The sequence below is a fragment of the Tursiops truncatus genome, chromosome 9 (assembly GCF_011762595.2).
Source record: "Tursiops truncatus isolate mTurTru1 chromosome 9, mTurTru1.mat.Y, whole genome shotgun sequence".
Taxonomy (NCBI): Eukaryota; Metazoa; Chordata; class Mammalia; order Artiodactyla; family Delphinidae; genus Tursiops; species Tursiops truncatus.
The window spans coordinates 58010081-58030637 of NC_047042.1; the positions used below are offsets into that span (position 1 = coordinate 58010081).

General features: G+C 43.3%; 1 protein-coding gene across 4 annotated transcripts in view; it reads left to right on the forward strand.

The window, feature by feature from the left end:
• The first annotated feature begins 428 nt into the window (after nt 1-428).
• CREB5 (cAMP responsive element binding protein 5) overlaps nt 429-20557 on the forward strand; it is a 422135-nt gene continuing 402006 nt past the window's right edge. For 3 of the 4 annotated variants that reach the window (XM_033863113.2, XM_033863114.2, XM_033863115.2), the window contains exon 1: nt 12362-12406. The gene's annotated coding sequence lies outside the window, so the exon portion shown is untranslated. Of the gene's footprint in view, nt 466-12361; nt 12407-20557 lie in introns of those variants that run through there. The other variant, XM_073809776.1, reaches the window with a different exon arrangement.

Genomic DNA, 20557 nt, shown 5'->3' on the forward strand with positions numbered 1-20557 from the left:
TTGAATGCAGGGCAGATATGCTTTTATTGTCATAAGATACCTTATCTTTTGTTTTATTTTACATGGTATTTTTGCACCTGTTGGGGATGTTTATAATAAAATATAAAACTAACTGGTATAGCATATGTATCTAATTCTATAATATATACTAATCTATATCAGTGTCATTTAAAAATGGCAAATTAAACATATTTTTCATAAACTAGTAATATAATCTCTCAATGTCATAAATATGAAAGTAACATGTTATTTCAATAATCATGATGTCAGGAAGATATTATTTAGGAACTTAATGAGATCAGAGACTTACTGCACAGAAAAAATATATATTTTTCTATATGGTTGCTGTGTCTGTTCTACTTAGTTCAATCATTTTAATTGCAATTTCTTTTTATTTTTAAAACAGGACCATAACTCTTGGATGCTATTATTTCTTTTTATTTTTGGCAAGTTGAAGAATAGCAGGTAAGACTGTAAGAATGAAGCCACAACTTCTGTATTCTTCTGTTTTGTCCCTGTCTTGATCTTTGTCTCCTTTTCCCTTCTCCTCCTCTCTATGTTCTGGATTTACCTTTATTCATTTCACTGGGCTGTGAGTACAAAAAGAGGAAAAAATCTGGGTCTCTTTTTATGAAGACAGATTACCTTATGATACATTTTAAATGCCACGAGGATATACATTTTCTCGAAGTGTTTTCTTGTTCAGGACGGTACCTTGGACTGGAGGGATAAATAATATATGGCAAATGATTTCCCAAAAAGAACTTATTCTTAAACAGCAATGTAATAAATCAAAAATACAGAGAAAAAATGTGGATTGGAAAAAAGTCCATAGCTTTGGTTTAGGTCCCATATGTGTGGATGTGTGACATCCATCAGTGGGATAAACAGTGCCTGGTGGCTGATTTACAGAGTGGGATTCCTCTCCAAAAAGGCAGCCATTTACCCCTTGACAATGCAATGAGTGATGGCTGCTGTATTCCAGAAGGATCTATTCGGGAAGCAAAATTTAGGATAGGGTAGGACCAACACAAAGAGATGGGGAGACGTAAGGACCCCATCTGCCTCGATCTCTTGGGTTGGAGCCAGCCTCTTGAGGATACAGTGGCTCCCTCTCCTTCCACTTTGTGGGATATTGAGGATTTACACTAAGGAAACCCATACCTGCCATAGCTGCCCCTTGGTCAGTTTATTTGGATTAGTGAATCAGGATAGAAATGGTTCCTCTTTTTTTTTTTTTTTTTTTTTTTTGCGGTTCGCGGCCCTCTCACTGTTGTGGCCTCTCCCGTTGCGGAGCACAGGCTCCGGACACGCAGGCTCAGCGGCCATGGCTCACGGGCCCAGCCGCTCCGCGGCACGTGGGATCTTCCCAGACCGGGGCACGAACCCGTGTCCCCTGCATCGGCAGGCGAACTCTCAACCACTGCACCACCAGGGAAGCCCTCCTCTTTTTTTTTTAAAACTGATTCATCAGCCTAACATAAGACCTTGGTCTTCATGTTTAGCAATTAGAATTACCATGGATGAGTTCAGTAATGGTAAGTCGGCAATGCTGAGGCTTGATTTGTGCCCTCACAATCCTACCTTTGCCACAAAGCCTCCCATTATTCTGGAAATATTCCATGGGTGCTATTCCTTTACCACACAAGAACCTACTCACAAAAAGAAAACACTAAAATCTGAGTTTAATTCAAGTGCACAATGAAGGAGAAAATGGTAGAACCAGTCAAAGCAGTTAGACTCTGGTATTTAAGCCTTGGGCTTTAACCTCAGGTTTCACGAGTTCAAATCCCAGTTCCAGGGGGAGAGGAAGTGAGGAATTACTGTCTAGTATGTACAGAGTTTCCATTTGGGATGATGAAAAAATTCTGGAAATAGATAAACAGTGGTGATAATTACACAACAGTGTGGATGTAAGTTAATGCCACCAAATTGTATACTTAAAAAGGTAAGTAATTTTATGTTCTTTCTATTTACCACAAATAAATGCTGGTGAGGATGTGGAGAAAAGGGAACCCTCCTACATTGTTAGTAGGAATGTAAATGGTGCAGCCACTGTGGAAAACAGTATGGAGACTTCCCAAAAAACTGAACACAGAACTACCATATGATCCAGCAATTCCACTCCTAGGTATTTATCCAGAAAAACAAAAAAACAAAAAACCCCCACTAATTCGAAAAGATACATGACCCCAACATTCATAGCAGCAAATTATTTATAATTGTCAAGATATGGAAGCAATCTAAGTGTCTATCAACAGACAAGGATACAGAAAGGATAGAAAGGATAAAGAAGATGTGATATATATATACACAAACACACACACACACACATATGTACACACACAATGGAATACTACTCAACCATAAAAAAGAATGAAATTTTGCCATTTGCAATGACATGGATGGACTTGGAGGGTAGTATGCTAAGTGAAATATGTCAGACAGAGAAAGACAAACACTGTAGGCTATCACTTATATGTGGAATCAAAAAAATAAAACAAACTAGTGAATATAACAAAACAGAAACAGGCTCACAGATACAGAGAACAAACTGGTGGTTACCAGTGGGGAGAGGGGAGCAGGAAGGGGCAAGACAAGGGTAGGGGATTAAAACGTACAAACTACTAGATATAAAATAAATAAGTTACAAGGATATATAGTATAACACAGGGAATATAGCCAATATTTTATAATAACTATAAATGGAACATAACCTTCAAAAATTGTGAATCCGCGTTTTGTACACCTGAAACTTATATAATATTATACATCGACTATATCTCAATTTAAAAAATGCAGAAAAAAATCCCAGTTTCACCTCTTGTCAGCCATTTAGGCAAGTTGCTGTACCTCTCTATAATTCAGTTTCCTCTAGAATGGAAGAGGATAATAGTGATATTAGCTTCACAGGGTTATTCTAATTGAATGAGATGTGTGGGACAGACTTACACTGATTCCTAACAATCAGAGTTAGCTGTTGTTTGATGATTTATGAGTGTGAATTCTGTCATTAAAATCTCTTGCATCTGTAGTAGGATTCTTTGTGGAAACCATCAGTTTTAGTTCTGCTTATAAGGCAGACCTACATCTGTTTGAGATCTCATGTAAGACTTTCATTACTCTTAAAAGATGCCCCTATTGATAAGAGTGTGGGGGTGGGGGGCCCTCTTGCTGCTTGTAAGCCAGACAGTAATTGGTGCTACCATTCTGAAAGGCTATCAAGCAATATGGCAATATGGAACAACATTCAAAACATGCATAGCCGGTGAACCTGCAACACCATTTCTATGAAAAGTAGTCACATATGTGTGTTCAAGTAACAGGTATCCATTGTAGCACTGATTATAATAGCAACAGACTGGAAACTGTATGAATATCTATTCATAGTCAATTGATTAAACCCCAAAATGGAATCCTGTATAACCATGAAAAAGGATGATGCCATATTATAATATTCCTATAGATAAATGTCACAATAAATTGTAAAATTTAACACCAATTTATGGGAAAAGGCAGTTTGAGAACAGAGTATGTAGTCTGACCACATTCATGGAATTTATGCTTACATGTATGATACAATTTCTGAAAGGACAGTCATCAAACTTTTATAGTGGTTATCTCCAGATGGATTATAGGGAGACATTTACTTTCTGTTTTAAACACTTCTGTATTACTTGAGGTTTTTACAAGCATGTATTACTTTCATAATGTGCAGAAATAATAAAAATATTTCCATTAAAAAAATGAAAGAGAGACCATAAGGGACCTCTTTGGCTATGGAGAGAAAGAACAAGCCCTCAAGGTGTTATTCTAATTTAAACCTTTTATTTTTATGTAGCATCCCCCAGATCTGAGTCCATAAAAGGAAACGGATGAACAACTACTGCAGTGACAGCAATAAATAGGGTCCCAGCAATCTTAATTATCTTTGCATCTGTCTTCCTCTGGCAAATTCAGTCAGTGTTTTGAGTATCCTTCCAGTCTCCACACCAGTGACCTCCACCTTCTTTGCCTTTGCTGATTTGTCTCCGTAGTGGAGCTAAGGTCAAAGCCTCATTCAGCAGCCCACTCTCATAATAAATGCTCAGGGCAGCCATTGGCTCTCTTGCCCACAGTCCCCCCAGCACATATGGGACTTGGATATGCCTGGATCACCAATAATGGCCAGGATCTTGCTATGCAGGGCCCTCTGTTCTTCATCAAACAGGTCTATTGCTCCCCCACAAACACAGGATTCAGCCTATGAAAGGATATGACTCCCACACAATGATCACTGAGAGGCACAGTGGCTTTCAACCTCTGTGTATATATGTGTGGGTGGGTTGCTCAACAAAACAAAATAATGTTATGCAGGAGAGTGAAAGGAGAGACAAAGCATCTGGAAATAAAGGCCATTGCAGCAGGATGTGATGGAAAATGGGGATTCTGGAATCAGACTAGGTTAGAAACCCAGCTGCCTCACTTATTAGCTGTGTGGCCTTGGCCAAATTACTTAGCCTCTCTGAGTTTTAATACGCCCATCAATAAAATAGGAGTAATAACATCTTTCATCCAGAGTTGTCAGGATTCACTGAGATAAAATATATCATGGGCTTGAACCACAGTTAGTGCTCACAAATAATACTGTTCTTTCCTTCCCCTCAGACTTTGGCATAGCATAAAATAGCCACAGCAGTCTTGAAAATAGATGATTTTTCTAAAGAGCACAATGTTCCAGTGTACTGTTCGTACATGTTCTCTTTAAGTGTCAAGTAAGGGCAGTGTTGTGAAAGCTATAGACAGAATATTTTAAAACCAGGGTGGGGGAGTGGGGAGAAATGGGGAAGCTTTATATTTTCTAACTCCTTTAGTGGGCAATTTTCATGATTCAGATGAGGTTGAGAATAACTTTCCAGGTTTTAAATATTCTGTATCATGTAAGAATGAGGAGGAATCACAGATCAATTAGGTTTAAAAGCTACTGAAATTTTCGAGAATCATTTAAATAAAGTACTTGTAAATGCTCCTAAAGAGATGAGAGTAACCTTCCACGTCAGCAGTACATGAGTTAAACATGTGGGTAACGATGATATAAAAAGAGGTGGTATGTGAAATATCAGTTCATATGAGGTGACACTCAATATTAATTTATGTGATATCAATACTGTTTTAGTCTAAATGAACCTTCCCTATATATAAAACACTCCTAATTATTGTAAAACCGTTACTTTCCGCTTGCCATTGATCTTTAAGGAAATTACTAAAATTTTTGGAGTGTGCTGACACAGCACTATTATTCCGGGTCATTATTCAGAGCAGGTGTCAATCTCTTTTACTTAATACTAAGGCAGGGGAAAAAAAAACAAGAGTAGTTTTTCATTTAATCAAGTCTCTCTTTTAAAAAATAAAAGAGGAACACATTAAGATAAGTGTAACTTTTATAGGGATGTTAACACTCTAATACCCTTTGGGATAGGTGAAGCTTTTGATTTTCAGACCAGTTCAAGAGAAAACATGAAATTTTATAATGTGGGGAATACGATAATTCCTTAAAGGAATAGGTCAAGCCATCAGCAACTGATGGCCTTCCAGACGAGGTCTCCCAAGCTTGAGCCAAGTGACCAGGTTGTCCCTTGTTAAACAACATTTCAGAGTTGACACGCACCCCGACCTCCAATTCAAGAGTATAGCATTTTAGAGCTCTACCTGTTAGGATTTTAAGAAGTGACTGCAGTAAATCTAAACCACACAAGAGTTAATAATTACACAACTGCTGGTGTAAAAAGGCATTTGTATGTCAAGACTGGAAGGGAAAATTGTGATGGTTTCAATTAGAACATCAGCCTGTGTAAAACTGCTGTTGCCCACAAACTCAGGGCAGATTTGTTAATCTAACTGTGCTTCAAATACAAGTGGCTTATATGAAGGCTCTTAATTTGAGGACAAATGGGATTGATTCCTTTATTCTAATCCACAGAACTGCAATATTACAGCTTACATGCAATTTTATGTAATGAACATTTGCTGAACATATTCTAAACGACATGCCTGGTGCTAAGCAGTTGACATGGATTATTTTATGAAATTCTCTCCAAAACCTTATTAAGGCATAACAGTATCTAACATTTCTTCCAGTAATTATTATGTGCCAGGCATTGTTTTATGCACTTTACATATATTAACTTATTGAATCCTTGCAATATCCTGGGAGGTAGATGCTAACATTAGCTCCGTTTTACAGACGAAGAATCTGAAGTTCAGAGAGGTTAAAAACTGGCCAGGGTCACACACTTAGTAAGTGACAAAGCTGAGGCTGTTAGACCTCCTGCTCTGCTTGCTGTTACTCTGAGTATGGTGAGTGTGGATCTGGGGGCATGGCGGATCTCATCAATCATGTGGCTGTACTTAGGGCTGGCTGCATAATTCCTGGACCCAGAGCTAACTGAAAATGCAGAGCACCTTGTTCAAAAGTCTGCGGAAAAGTGCCATTAAAGATATTAAGTAGAAAGGTTTTCCTCTCTCTCATAGTCAATCTCTCAACTTGTCACAGTGTTTTAAATTTACTATTTATTTTTTTGGCTGCGTCTGGTCTTAGTTGCGGCACTCATGATCTTAGTTGCGGTATGTGGGATTTTCCCTTGCGTTGCCAGGCTTCTCTCTAGTTGTGGCGTGTGGGTTTTCTCTTCTCTACTTGCGCTCCTGGGCTCCAGAGTGCGTAGGCTCTGTAGTTGGCAGCCCGTGGGCTATCTAGTTGAGGCATACGAGCTCAGCAGTTGTGGCGCGTGGGCTTACGCCACATGTGGGAATCTTAGGTTCCCTGACCAGGGATAGAACCCACGTCCCCTGCATTGGAAGACAGATTCTTTACCACTGGACCACCAGGGAAGTCCCTAAATTTACTATTTAATGTTGTTCAAAGTAACAAAAAATTAAAATATTAAATTATTAGCATTTTACCATTCATCTTTATATTGTGCATGCCAGTTTTGAATGTAAATACGTTAACTTCTATATGGAATCACTGAATTCACACAATTTGTATTTCACGGCTGCTATGTGCATACGTATTTTGTTCTTACCTGCACAGTGCAAATGCTGCGCAAAGTGAACTCAGCTGTATTTCACACGTGCACACGTTCCACCAACATTCTGCCTTCTGTTTACTTCTAAGGAAAGACTGAAAGGAAAAGCAGTAAGGGCAGCTCTATCCTTCCTTTTCCACCTATGTGATCATGTTCAGTTTAAGTGGTTAGTTGCCCAACACAGGGACTAACAAGAGTAAGATAGGATTCCTAAGTCTTTTGGGTGTCTTAGAGCGCCTCTGCTTTTTTTCTGAGTTCCAAGAAGGTTCTGGTTTGCAAGGTAAGCATGGTCTCTCAGGGCTCTCAGCGTCCGCCTCACCCCCATCCCACTCACCTCAGAGGAAAAATGCTTCCCTTTTAGCTGTTTCGCGTCTCACAGACTCCCATGCATCACCGGTCCAATAGAATTTTGTGCGTCAGGAAGCGCCTGGAGCGCTGCATGCAAATTAGGTGGGAGGGAACAGTGAACGCGCTTACTGCGCAAAGCGCCTGTGCTCCCGCGCGCGCGCATGCTCTGTGTTCCATAGGACATGGCGCTGGTACTGGCTCGAGTGGTCTGGGGCTTTCTCCTCCCTCCGCCTTGGCCCAGCTGGGCACTCTGCTCACTGCTCTAAGACTTGAGCTCCTCATTGCAAATGAGAATGGGTCCAGCCACCTCATAGGATTATTGTGAGGAGTAACTGAAAGAACACACATAAAGGTCTTCGTACAAGCCTTGGCACAGAGTAAATGCTTGGTAAGTGTTAGCCAGCCGTGCTGTGGTTGTTGCTGTCTTTGGATGAGTTTTGCAGTTCCATTTATTTGAAAATATTTATCTCTTCAAATAAGACAATGAAGAAACCAGGGTAAGATTTATCTTAGAAGAGATGGAAACTTCCCAGTGGTCCCATAGCAATGGGTTTAATCACAAAACCAGCAACAGTCTTCCTATTACCACTGTTAACTCGGTTAAGAAAAGTTTTGAATTGGGCTTCCCTGGTGGCGCAGTGGTTGAGAGTCCGCCTGCTGATGCAGGGGACACGGGTTCGTGCTCTGGTCCGGGAAGATCCCACATGCCGCGGAGCGGCTAGGCCTGTGAGCCATGGCCGCTGAGCCTTCGCGTCCGGAACCTGTGCTCAGCAACAGGAGAGAAAAGTCTTGAGTGAAAAATAAATGGGAAAGGTCCCTCTAAGTCGTGTATGTATAGAAGGGACGAGGGAAAGACTTCTCTAGGGCTTTATGTGTCTTTATGGGAAGCAGCTAGAGGATTGATCTTAAGCATATGAACCTGGGGTCATTTTTTTTCTTTTCTTTTCTTTTTAATTTTTTTTCTTAGTGTTGCAGGCAGCAGACTCTTCCTGTTCCCTCCCCGGCGTCCCAGGTCACTGCCCGTCTATGAATTCACTAGATCACAGTCACTCGAAGTGGGGTCCCCAGACACTTGCCTCAGAACCACAAATGCAGAATCCTGGGCCCAATGCCAGGTCCTTGAACAGAAATCCCTGGGGAAGTCAGGGAGTTAACAGGTTACCTAAGTGCTTCTTATGCCACTAAGTTTGAGAACCTCTGCAGGAGCCTAGGAGCTGGGAAGGAGACCCCTTTTCTTTTTTCCCTCCCCAGTACTGGGCAGGCCTGTCAACCTTTGTTGAATGTTGGAGAAATGACTGAATCCAAAGCATGAGGCAAAAGGATTTCTCCCCATCTGAGAACCCTTGGGATGGTTCTCCTCAGGCCTCATATTCAGTGGGTAAGCACTGGTAAGGCTGTAAACTTGTTAAAATATTAAAATTCTTCCATAGGGTTAGTATATACCCACTGCTCTGACCTCTTGGCTACCCCACTGGCCCAGCTGCCCAGGCCTCTTCCTTGGACTGCCCCATGATCCATCAACTAAAGGGTTAACCTCTGGTCTAACAGGGGTCTCACCTATTCTCGTTTGTCAGTGTAGGTACAAGCCAGCTCTTCATAGGTCCAATGAATGTGGTACCTTATGGGCAGGCTTGTGCCCTGCCTGTGCCCCTACCCCGTGGAGGTAGGTAGGGTGGGGGTGGAGAGGACCCTGGATGGTGGTACCCCAGCTAGTTTACCTTGACTCTAGTGTAAGGGTCTCTGTCTCCACATATCCCCCAGGCCATAATGGGTGGAATCCCAGTGGGTGAGGTGGCATTCTTGGAGGTGGTGCTGGCACCCCAGCAGGCAAATGCCCCAGGTTATGGCTGCCACCAGCTGAGGTACCCCTGCTTCTGGAAACTGCAGTCTCCATGGGACTTTGGCTGTGACAGATCCTGAAAGAGATGGGGTGAGCACGAGGCATGCAAAAATTCAAGTCCACAAATACGAGGGCTCTGTTGGCATGGTTTGACAGGCGAGAGCCTGCTTGGTACAGATGATGCATGCAGGGATTAGTGTGGGGCTAGGAGAAGTATAGGGAAACAGGTTGTCTTTTCATCTATTTGGTCAAGTTTGCTAAAATCACTGAATATCCTCCTGTCATGGCATTAGCCACATTATTTTCATTGATAAAAATGAGGGCAAGTGCTTATGTAGTATTTGTCCTGTGCCAAGCACAATTCTTAACTCCTTTGAATTAGTATAATTATCACCACCAGTCCCATTACAAAGATGAGGAAACTAAGGCCGAGAGGTTATTTAAAACTGAAGTAGCAGAGCCATGATTTGAACTCTGTTAGCCTGACATTGGAGTCCACACTTATAAACACCACCTCTCTTCTTCAGTTTACATTCAAAAAAATTGTGTGTGTGTGTGTGGGACTTAGTTGGTAACAGAGATCTGGAATATATAGAAAACTGTAATACAATGGCTTAGAAACATTGTGAATGAAATTGCTGTCAGTTCTGCAGAAGCTGACAGATGAGTCAGCACCATGAACAATATTGCTGATGTGGAGAGATTATCTGCTCATTGAGACTCCAAGTAACCTAATGATTATCAAGTTATTGAGGAGGTCACTGGAAAAGTTCCATGTGTGTTCCTTTGTCAACCATGGCTCGGACAGGGGCATTGTTTACCTGGTGACAGCATGTCAAACAAATGATCAGCAGCAGTTTTTAAAGACCAACAACTGATTTGGATAGTATTAGAAACTGGTGAACTACTTGCATTAAAACTCATATATATTGCTTCTGTTTAGAGAATACTGGGAATTAAATGTTTTAAATTTTATATGGTGATTAATTACTTACAGGTTTTTAAATATTTTGATTATCACCTCAGCTTTGCTTATTCAATTCTCCATTCTATTCCTTTGGTCCCCACCTATTAGCTGGGAAAAAAGATAAGCTCTCAGACTTAGCACTGCTACATCAAGCTGCATTCCTTTTCTGCCTCAAGCTTGCTCCTGGTCTGGCTTACACTTTTTCTTTGAGGGAGAAGGAGGTAGATTCCTGCTTTACTGGAAAAGGATGTCCTGATAATTGAGTGGGAATGTGGGCAAGGAGGCTGTTGCTTCCTTCCGTCAACCCAAGTAATTGAGCTGTCATATTTAACGTTTTATTGGTTAAGATTCAAGTTAGGGCTGGAGCCCTTCTTCTGCAATTCCTTCAGGGGCACATGTGGAAGACAGCAAATAGCAAACTCAGTGATGAGTTCTGAATAAGGCTGTGAGAAATGAACAGTCGGCAGTCCCTGTGGTATCAAGAAACACTAAAGGGAAGAGAGTTGTTTAAACACTTAGGAAGGAAACACAAAGCTCTTCCATTTAGTATGTCAAAACCAGCTCAGAAGTATGTGACAATCCAGGCAAAGCATTACAATTTCTAGCCAGTCCAGTCATGATTCTTTGGCAAACTGCACAGTCATGGTTGTGATGCATTGGGATAAGAGGTACTATATAAATGTCAGATGTTACATAAATGTCAGGAATGATTATTGTTTGTTAATGGGATCTAAACTGTTCCTAAGCAAAGCCCCGACATCCTTAGCAAAGGTTCTAACCCGTGAGAAGGTAAAGCTCAGCCCTGGTTCTAGAAAAGAGCCCAGTTGGGATTTGAGGTTTGAAAACAGGGGTTGGGGTGGTGCTGGTGCCACCACTTGATCAAGTGGCTTCAAGCCAGCCTCTTAACCTGGGGTTTGCCTTAGCTCACCTGTAAAATGGGGATAATTATAACACCTGCCCTATTTCTGCTCCTTGTGCTGGGCTGTTGTGAGAATCAAGGGAGTTAGTTCCACGTGGGTGCAATTGCTTTGTAAAGTGTGAGCTGCCGCGAGGATGACAGTGGTCGTCTGGGATATGCTGAAATTTAGCCTGTGCCTTCCCTTTGAGTCCGACTCACAGAGAGAACATCTGAATGGAAGTTAAGCTGAGGATGGTGATGGTGACTTGGCTGATGATGAAAGCGCCTGACTCCTCCTCTCAAGGAATTGTCGGGAAGATACTGCAGACCAGGGGCCCGGATCCTGCATTCTGGCTCTGGCTCTGCCACTTGCCAGCCTGTGAGCTTGGGCGAGTTACAGACGAGGCTCTGGAAGTGATCGCCAAGGGCCCTTCCGGCTCTGACGCTGAGTCTAAATCAGTCTCATCACTTGGCTCTAGCTGTGATTCACCTTCCCCCCCACCCCCCAGGAGCAACTCTCGTTCCAGCTTCTCACACGCGAGAAGCAGGGGTCTTGGAAAGGGTGGGGGCAGTGTATTCCAAGTGAGTGTGCACAATAAAGAAGTTATTCCTTTGGAAGTGAGGTGGAGAGGGGCGGGTGCGGGGCGGGCGGTGAAAAGGGGTGTCGAATGAGTGCTCTGAGAAGCCAGGATGCAGGGAACATTGTAATGAGGTCACGACTGTCGCAGGCAAAAAGGAGCTGGACATCTGCTGGTGGGGGAAGGGGGAGCGTCCTGCATTTCTATTTGGAGAAAGTCTCTTCCGGCATTCTTCAGCACCCCCTCCCCACCTCTCCCCATCCCCACACCTTTCAAACGCTACCAGGCCCTCGTCACGGGACAGCCCGTGTCCCTGCCTCTCCTCCGTGGTCCTGTCTGAAACCATGAGGATTGTTTCCAAGCTGACTCACACCACTAATGTCAGGGAGCCGTGTCACACGGCGCTGGGCTCTGCAAGCTGTTGCTTGCGCGGTTGCCACTGCCGCCGCCGCTCCCCCGCGGGTGCACCAGGGTCCGCTCTTGGGGCGGGGGCGGGGCGGGGCCGGGGCGCGGCCCGCCCCCTCGGCGCGCCGGCCCCGCCCCTCCCTCCCTCCCCCACGGACCGCAATGATTTAGAAGTTCAGGAATCCCACGTGACGTCACCGGGGGGGGTGATGTAATGCACTCTAAATAGAATGTATTGTAATCTTTGCTCAGTCCAACGTGGTCCCTTCACCCGGGCTCCGCTCTTGCCTTCTCCACACTTGTTTGGTAAGTTCCTAAAAATACGGCTCGGCCACATCTGGGGCTTTTGCATTTAGACACTTTTGTTGCACTTGCCGCGGGAGCCATCTCGGGAGCGTACTTGTTTGCAGGGGTTGGTTCTCGGCAGCAGCCGCGAGGTTACTTGGTCCAGTGGGCAGGTCGCAGGGCAAGGAGTAGGGAAGATGCGATGCATTTTTTTTGGAGGGTGATCTGTGTTTGTAAACACTTTGGCGGACCAGAGGGAAGTCCGGCCTCAAATGCTGGTGGACTGTGGAATCGGCTGTGTCCTGAGGCTATCCCAGAGACCCCACGCCGTGTCCGTCCCGGAGCGCGTCTTGGTGGCCGCCGCGCCGTGCGACTGGAGGGATGCTAACGTGGAACGAGCGCCGTGTCCGCCCCGGCGTGCGTGCGTGTGTGGGAGCGCGCGTGCGTTTCCCTGACACGGGGAACAGTTATGAATCGGGGGTGTGTGTTTGCCTCCAGAGACCTGGCAAGGTGCGGAACCCTCCAGAAGTGCGGTCAAGCGGCGGCAGCGGCGGCGGCAGCGGAGACGGCGAGCCAGGAACCTCCCCCCGCGTCCCCAACTTCCCGGTGATGCGGCGGAACCCCCGGAGAAAGTTTGCAAACTTCCAGCGGGCGCGGCGAGGACGCCGGGTCACCTAGGGGGCGGACGGGCCGGCGGGCGCACGGGGGGCTAGCTCCCTCCCGGGTGCCAAGCCTGCTGCTGCCACCTCTTCCGCAGAGCTGCCCACCGCAGGTGGTGGGCGCGCGCGCCGGGGGAGGGGACATCGTCCTTGGAGGGCACTTGGCTTTCACTCCAGGCGCGGAAGGCTCGAGCGTGGCGAGGCTCTCCTCGCCTTCACTCCTCCAGCCGCCTCTTGCCTCTGTCCGGTTCTCGCTGGCATCATTACCTCTTCCCCGCCGCTGCCCCAAATGACAGCTCCCGCTTTTGCCGCGGCGGCGCGGTGGCAGTTCTCAGTACCCGGCGGCAGAGTCTTCCTCTCCAGCAGATTCTCCACGGAATCGCTTAAAACTTTTCAAGACGTTCTTAGAGGGGCAAGACGCACAAAGGAACCAAGGAGATGTTTTCTTCCGGCGGCTGCATCCCGCTTTTCCTTTGCTATAGATTTATTTCGAGGAGGTAGTGGGGAGGTATCTGGTAGATAAAGCCTCTGATCTAGCCCACCCCAACTTTCCCTGAACGAGTGCAGCCTCCACTTGAGGCTTGTTCAAGGCCAGGAACTGAAGTGGGCTGCTTGTAGATTTCGTTGTCAGAGTCCGCTGAGTGTTTGATTTTTATTTTTCCCTCCCTCTCTGACATGTGTCAAGGAATAAAGGCTGAATACAGGTCCATTACGTCATTCTGCAGGCCAGTAAGTGTTTGATTAACAGCTTCAGATACTCAAGGGTTGGGGGCTTAGAAGTGCTGACAAAGCAACAATGCTTTCCGCCCCCAGCCCCCAACGTACTAGTACAATCGCCAGTTCCCTGGGCATCTTTATTGCCCTCTCCTCCCGGACCCCTCCTTCTCCACCCCTTCTCCCGCCCACACTGTTATCACTCTGGCCCTGCCTCCGCCTTTTACTGCTTTCCCTGGGGAGATCACAGTCCCCGGAGTGAGGGTAAGAGCTTCTGGTGGCTGAGGGGAGCGCGGTGCCTGCTCAGCGCACACACAATCTGCCCTTTTCTATTATTTAAGAAAGGCACCAGCGAGCTCGCTTCTCCAGGGCAAAAATGCTCAACTCTGATAGAAAAGGCATCTCAGGAAATGTTTAGAGACATTATGATAATACAGTGTCCCTGTGGTGACTTAGGAAAACAACACACTCGCTGCAAGCAAAGTACTTAATTTTACATAGCGCCTTCCTCAGACCGGTTATCCGAAGAGGGATGATTGAGGATGCTGACTAAACCAAATTTAGCCAAAGGCTCAAGACTAAACGTTTCATTTCCAAAGTGAGGGAATGTGAGTCGTCGAACCCAAAGTACCATACAATAAATTGGTGCGTGTGTTTTAACCTTAAGTTTCTATATTTAAAGAGGAAGTTAAATACTAAGTCATTGAATTGAGTCAGAATCCACGTATCTGGCAGTTGAAATAAAAATACTGTGTGTGACATGTTTAAGGGGATAAAAGTAAAAAGAACTCGGGGATGGGGGCGCTGCAGTGTGCAGCAGAAATCAAACAAGAGATTTCCTAACAGGCTTTTGGATGGGGGGTGGGGGGTGCAGAAGATTTGAGTGCTCTCTGATTTGGAGTTGGTGAAAGCTAAATAAAGGAAAATTTATATTCTGAGTATGTGGGAATTTCTTGAAGAACACATGTTTTGTTATAATCAGATCTACTTTCTTCAGCGTGAAAGCCATGCTGTAGAGTAGGCATTTGTGAAACTCCTGTCTGGGGTCTAATTGACATCCTTCCCCAAGTTTGTGGCAGTATTTATTATTTATTCACATCTAGAGATGAAATAGTATAACCTCCACACAATACATGTGCATCTAAAATGTTAAACTCCTTGTTTGTGATGCATACATAGACCTAAAGGGGAAAATGGCCCGGGTCACCAGCACTGGAGAGTGTGATTAATGATCAGTGATTTAGTGATCAGTGATTAGTGGTTTTATTCAAACTGTTACCTCTGACCAGAAGCACACATCAGAGGATTAACAGGCTCTTTAGATAAATGCTCATTAGTGGAAGGGGAAAAGCAAAGATAATAGGCATGCACCCAGGGACAACTTTCGAAGAAAATCATTCCCCGTCTTCAGAATAATAAGCTCTATTAACAGAAAGCCCTTTTAATTTAAAACTTGCTTTTATCTTGTAAATCAAAGTTAGATGTAAAAGTTTGTAGTGCCATTATAACCTAAATTTTCCCATATCCACTAGATGTGGATTATCTCAGTAGCGATATTTTTTTTATTTAAATAAACAATTGGACCTTTAGAGCAGCTGAACTCTGACAAGTCCTTAAGTCCCAGGGTTTGAAGGTGTCCCCCCTTCTGGAATGGAGAGTGCAGCTTGCTAACTAGATGGCGCAGTGTTATTTGGTGTTCTGTGCTGTGTCGTGCAGGAGTCTGAAGGAGCAAGTAGCTGCTTGCGAGGTGTTCTTCAATACTTACAACAAAGTTGATTCTGTGTAAGGTTGGAGGCTAGACAGTTCTACAAGTTTTTAGTCACATTTTCCATGTCAGTTAAATCTGGGGAGTTCAAGGCTACTGGAAAAATTAGTCTCATTACTAAAAGAAATTTAGAGCCCGAAGGAGAGGAGGTACAGGAGTCCAGGAGGTACCCCTGGGCTGCAGAAGTGATTGTAAAATACCAGACCTGTTCTTTTTTTTTTTTTTTTTTTCTTACTGAGAGCTAGTTTCACAGTCTTGAGGTCTGAACTATTGAGGCAATACTCAAAGCTTTATTTTCTTCCTAATCTTGCTGGGGAAAAAGAAGATACTAGAAAGAAAGGAAGAAAAAATTTGATTTGGTGTCTGCAGGAAGCAACACGTTGCTGATTTTATTCTACAGATAATGGTAAGGTGATGTTTATTACACTTATTAAGCAGAAAGGGAACTTTGTAGTTGGTTCCAGGAGAACGATCTTGTAGTTTCATAGGTGAGATTCACAAATGGAATTCTTACTTTACACTGACTTTTAATGTTGCTTTTGTAGTTTCCTGGGACTTGATAGCATTTTGTTGGAAGGTTTTGTGTGTGTGTGTGTGTGTGTGTGTGAATAAGACCATTATTTCCTGGGTAAAGTAATGTTCGTGAGCATGGGAAGTGCAGTGGGGAAGCTACAAAGCATGTGAAATATGCTAGGTAAGGTAAGAATTCTCTTTTCCACAAGCTTTCCTGAGATTTTTATTTTTCAACTTTACTCAGACTAAACTTGTTTACTCAGTTGATATCTTCCAGCCAACTGGTTTTGACTGTAAATTGCTGATATCCATAAATTGCTTGTCAATCAGAAGTCAGTTGTGACCTTATATAGTTTATATATGAGCAGAGAGCTAATTAGAACTTTCCCACAAAAAAGTGGAAACAGTGCCTTTATTTTTATATCTTTGTGATGTCGCAGCTTTTGTTCGAATAAGGGGTTAAGTGAATAGTAGTTCGTTAGATTTTCCCTGTATAGCTTTTCAATGACAGTAAGTTGAAGATTTTTGTTACGATTATTTGTTGCTATTATTTCCCACACCTGTGGATTCAAAACCAATCAGTTGTAGACTTTCCGTGGCTGTGTTCATACTAACGTCAGGTTCCTGCTCTCCTGATTTCTTGCTATAATTTGCTGTTTAGCAATGATGCACCACAATCCTATAGTGTTTCCTTAGCATTTCTTTGCTTCTGATTAAGCTGAAAATTATTTTGTGGGGGTGTGTGTGTGTGTGATGTTCACTGGATCACCAAGATGTGAATTTTGTGTCACATTTTGTAGTTGGTTTTCTTCTGGTTATGTTGTTAGATTAAAATTGGGGATTTGAGTGGACTTATTATTTTAGTCATCTTTTTTTCTTCTTCTTCTTCACTTCAAAGCAGTGCTGTTAGCCACAAAATTAATGTGATCATGGCTGGTGTTTCCCATCTATATGCTGCTTTTGCTTCTTCCAAATTGGATTTCTACAGCAATTTAAGATCTTTTTTTAGAGGCAGCTTTCTTGGATGAAGATGGAACAGTGATCTCAGTCAATTCATTATCTTGTCCAGTTTGACTACCAGCTGTATTATGGGAATCAACCAATGCTTTTATAAATTAGTGTTTAAAAATTTAAATCTAGGACTATTTCTCTGAATCCTATTTAAGAAAATTACACAGTTGAGATAAGGTAATAAACTGGGGTGGGGGGGGGACCAGCTCCAAATATTTAAATGTGAGAAAGAAGCACTTTTAGATATGCTAAACAGACTTAAAGAACCTTTTTGTGTTGCTATTTGTAAACTAAATAAGCTATCTACTTTATGGCATTGCTTTAAATAGAAACTCTGACACTTTAAAAATGACATCATGTTTAATGTTTTCACTAAAGAGTTCTTACATTTTGTAATTAGGGAAAAAAATGGGCAATTAGTGTTTTTTGAGGATCCATTAGTATTTCATTGTTGGGAATCACAAATCATGGATTTAATGTAAGAAAAGAGAAGAGAGAGAGAAGGCTTTTACAAGTGTCCAGGTAATACTGGTAGTACTGTTGCAGAAACAAAAGTAAAATTTTTTCAAGCTCTTACTGAGACTCTGGTACCTTCAAAATAAAACGCTAAAAGTTTAGGGTAAATTCCTGAATGTATAAGATGTTACAGTGACATTTCCATATTTCATTCCTCCAAGCTCACTCTGTTGCCCATTTATCTTTTCCGAGAAATAGATCAGAATCAACTTAACACTTTAAAAGTACATATTTTAGCTGCTTCCTTCTACTTCCTCAAGGTTCATATTTGTAATCTGTACCCTAAGATTAACAAGGATTGAAAACTACCAGGTTGGCATTTGGCTTGAACTAAACTTAGTAAGAGTTCCTCTTGGCTTAGGGGTTCTGATGTGAAGTAGGCTTGTGTGATAGCATTAAGCAGAGCTGGAACTGGAGGGAGTCTTCTTATTGATAGAGCAAGCTCGTCACTTTGCAGAGGAAAATCTCGGGCCTGGTGGCTCTCCTGGCTCATCTAAGGCTGAGAGCTGGAGAGTGCCAAACGGAGCCTAGAAGCTGGGTCCCTGCCTCCAGGTTGGGTGGTCTTTCTGTGTGTCAGGCTGTAAATGCCCTTGTCCTGAAGGAAGCATAACCATGGCTTTGGATGCTTTGCTCTTTTCAAGCCTTTTGATCACTAACCTTTCAATGACAAATTTTTATCAGATCTTTTGAATGAATGCCCTGACCATAGAAACTATAGTTTCTTTTTTCTTTTTTTTATAAATTTATTTTTATTTACTTATTTTTGGCTGCATTGGGTCTTTGTTGCTGCGCGCGGGCTTTGTCTAGCTGCGGCGAGCAGGGGCTACTCTTCGTTGCGGTGCGTGGGCCTCTCATTGCCGTGGCTTCTCTTGTTGCAGAGGACGGGCTTTAGGCGTGAGGGCTTCAGTAGTTGTGGCACGTGAGCTCTAGAGCGCAGGCCCAGTAGCTGTGGCGCACGGGCTTAGCTGCTCTGCGGCATGTGGGATCTTCCTGAACCAGGGCTTGAACCCGTGTCGCCTGCATTGGCAGGCGGATTCTTAACCACTGCGCCACCAGGGAAGCCCAACCTATAGTTTCTATTCTGGTTATTTTTATATATCTGCAATGTTGATTTTTCTAATATTGGCCTCCTTAGTTGAAGGCCGCTCTTCTTCTTTACCAATACGATTAGACATGCCCTGTAAAACTACACCATTCAGATTTCATTTGAGACTAAAGGCCAGGCAAAACAAAAAATGGTCTATAGGACTGTCTCAGAATAAGGCAGTAACTTCCTTTACTTCCTGTCTTTTCTTTTTCATCTCTGAGGAAGGGATCCAAAAAATTCTTAAAGTTAAAATAAATAATCTTTCTTTTTGTTGAATAGAGTAACAAGTGCTGTTTTCACGCTGGCAGATGCGCGTTTGCCTAGGATCCGTCTGTAATATATTATCTTTCCAGGCTGGTGTATATGAGAGTGTTTAGAGGTGAATAAGGAATGAGTTGAGTCTGGAAGTATGCTGTTCGAGGTTTGAATGGCAAAACTTGACTAATCATAACTAATAGAATTCATGCATGCAACATAGGGGGCTCCAGAGCACCAAACATTTGATTTAAGATGATGTTTAGGTTTTGTTGTATTTAGGATGGAGCACAAGAATATCTCAGCAGAAATCTTGAATGCATCTACTGTGTGTGTTGTTTGGCCTGACCCACAGTTTTCCTTTCCAGCTCTTTGCATGAACACTTTAATATCAGAATTTAGGTCTCTTTTATTCTTTGATTACACTGAGGAGCCCCTGTGTTGCATGATTTCTCAAATATAACACATTTCAGCCAGTTTTATGCAGTTCTCTCTCTGCTGGCTTCCCAAGGGGGGAAAACCACACGAAACAAAAAACATCTTTGTTTTTGTTTGAATTAGCTGATTATTAGAAGAAATACATTTTATCTCCGTTTGCCAGATCTGGTGGGACCATTTTACTTTGTCAAAACAAGATTTTCTTCTTTAAGTCAACTATAATGCTGTTCGGCTTCTGAATGACCAGATACTAATCCATGCACCAGAGGTAGAAGGCTTTGAGGATAAAGACCACTTTTAGCAGGGTACCTAGGTATGACGAGGTGTGCCATTATGAAGAGCTGATTTGCCTCACTGCAATGACAGCATTGTCCACAAAAACATTGCCTTCTGGAAGGAAAGAAATATTATAGGCTCAGACTTCTAAATTTTGAGCAGGGGCTGATGCTGTGCTGAAGATGACCCTCAGAATGTTGAGGGTCTCCATGGTGATTTATTAAACTGCAGCAGGATAAAATATTCACAGGCTAGAACTTGACCATCTACATCTTAAAAACCTTAATAGTCCTCTTCACTTATTCTCTGTATTTTCCTTATGCTAATGTTTTTCTAGATTTATTTTTTTATTTTAATTTTTTAATTTTTTTTATTTTTGCGGTACGCGGGCCTCTCTCTGTTGTGGCCTCTCCCGTTGCGGGAGCACAGGCTCCGGACGCACAGGCTCAGAGGCCATGGCTCACGGGCCCAGCCGCTCCGCGGCATGTGGGATCTTCCCGGACCGGGGCACGAACCCGTGTCTCCTGTATTGGCAGGCAGACTCTCAACCACTGCGCCACCAGGGAAGCCCTAGATTTATTTTTTAACATCCATTCTAGTTACTGTGCTTTCATGAGTAACCCTGCAATAACAAATTGCAAGTGTGTGCACAGCAGAGAGGGGATATTTTTCCATAAGCAAAATAGATTTCAATATCAAACCTTAGAAGAAACAATTAGCAAGACAAAAGAAAGAAAGGTTTGAAATCCGATTGGTGGCATGCCAGGCTCTGCCATTCCTAGCTCTGCAACAGTGTGGTTTAAGGCAACAGGAAAAGCCTGAGAGGCCAGAAGAGGGTATCCCCAAAGTGCTGCCTCGAACTCATTATGCTTCCCTGCCTCAGTTTCTTCATTTGTGATAAAGGAGTGTTGGTCTTGACCATCACTCTCCAACAGTGG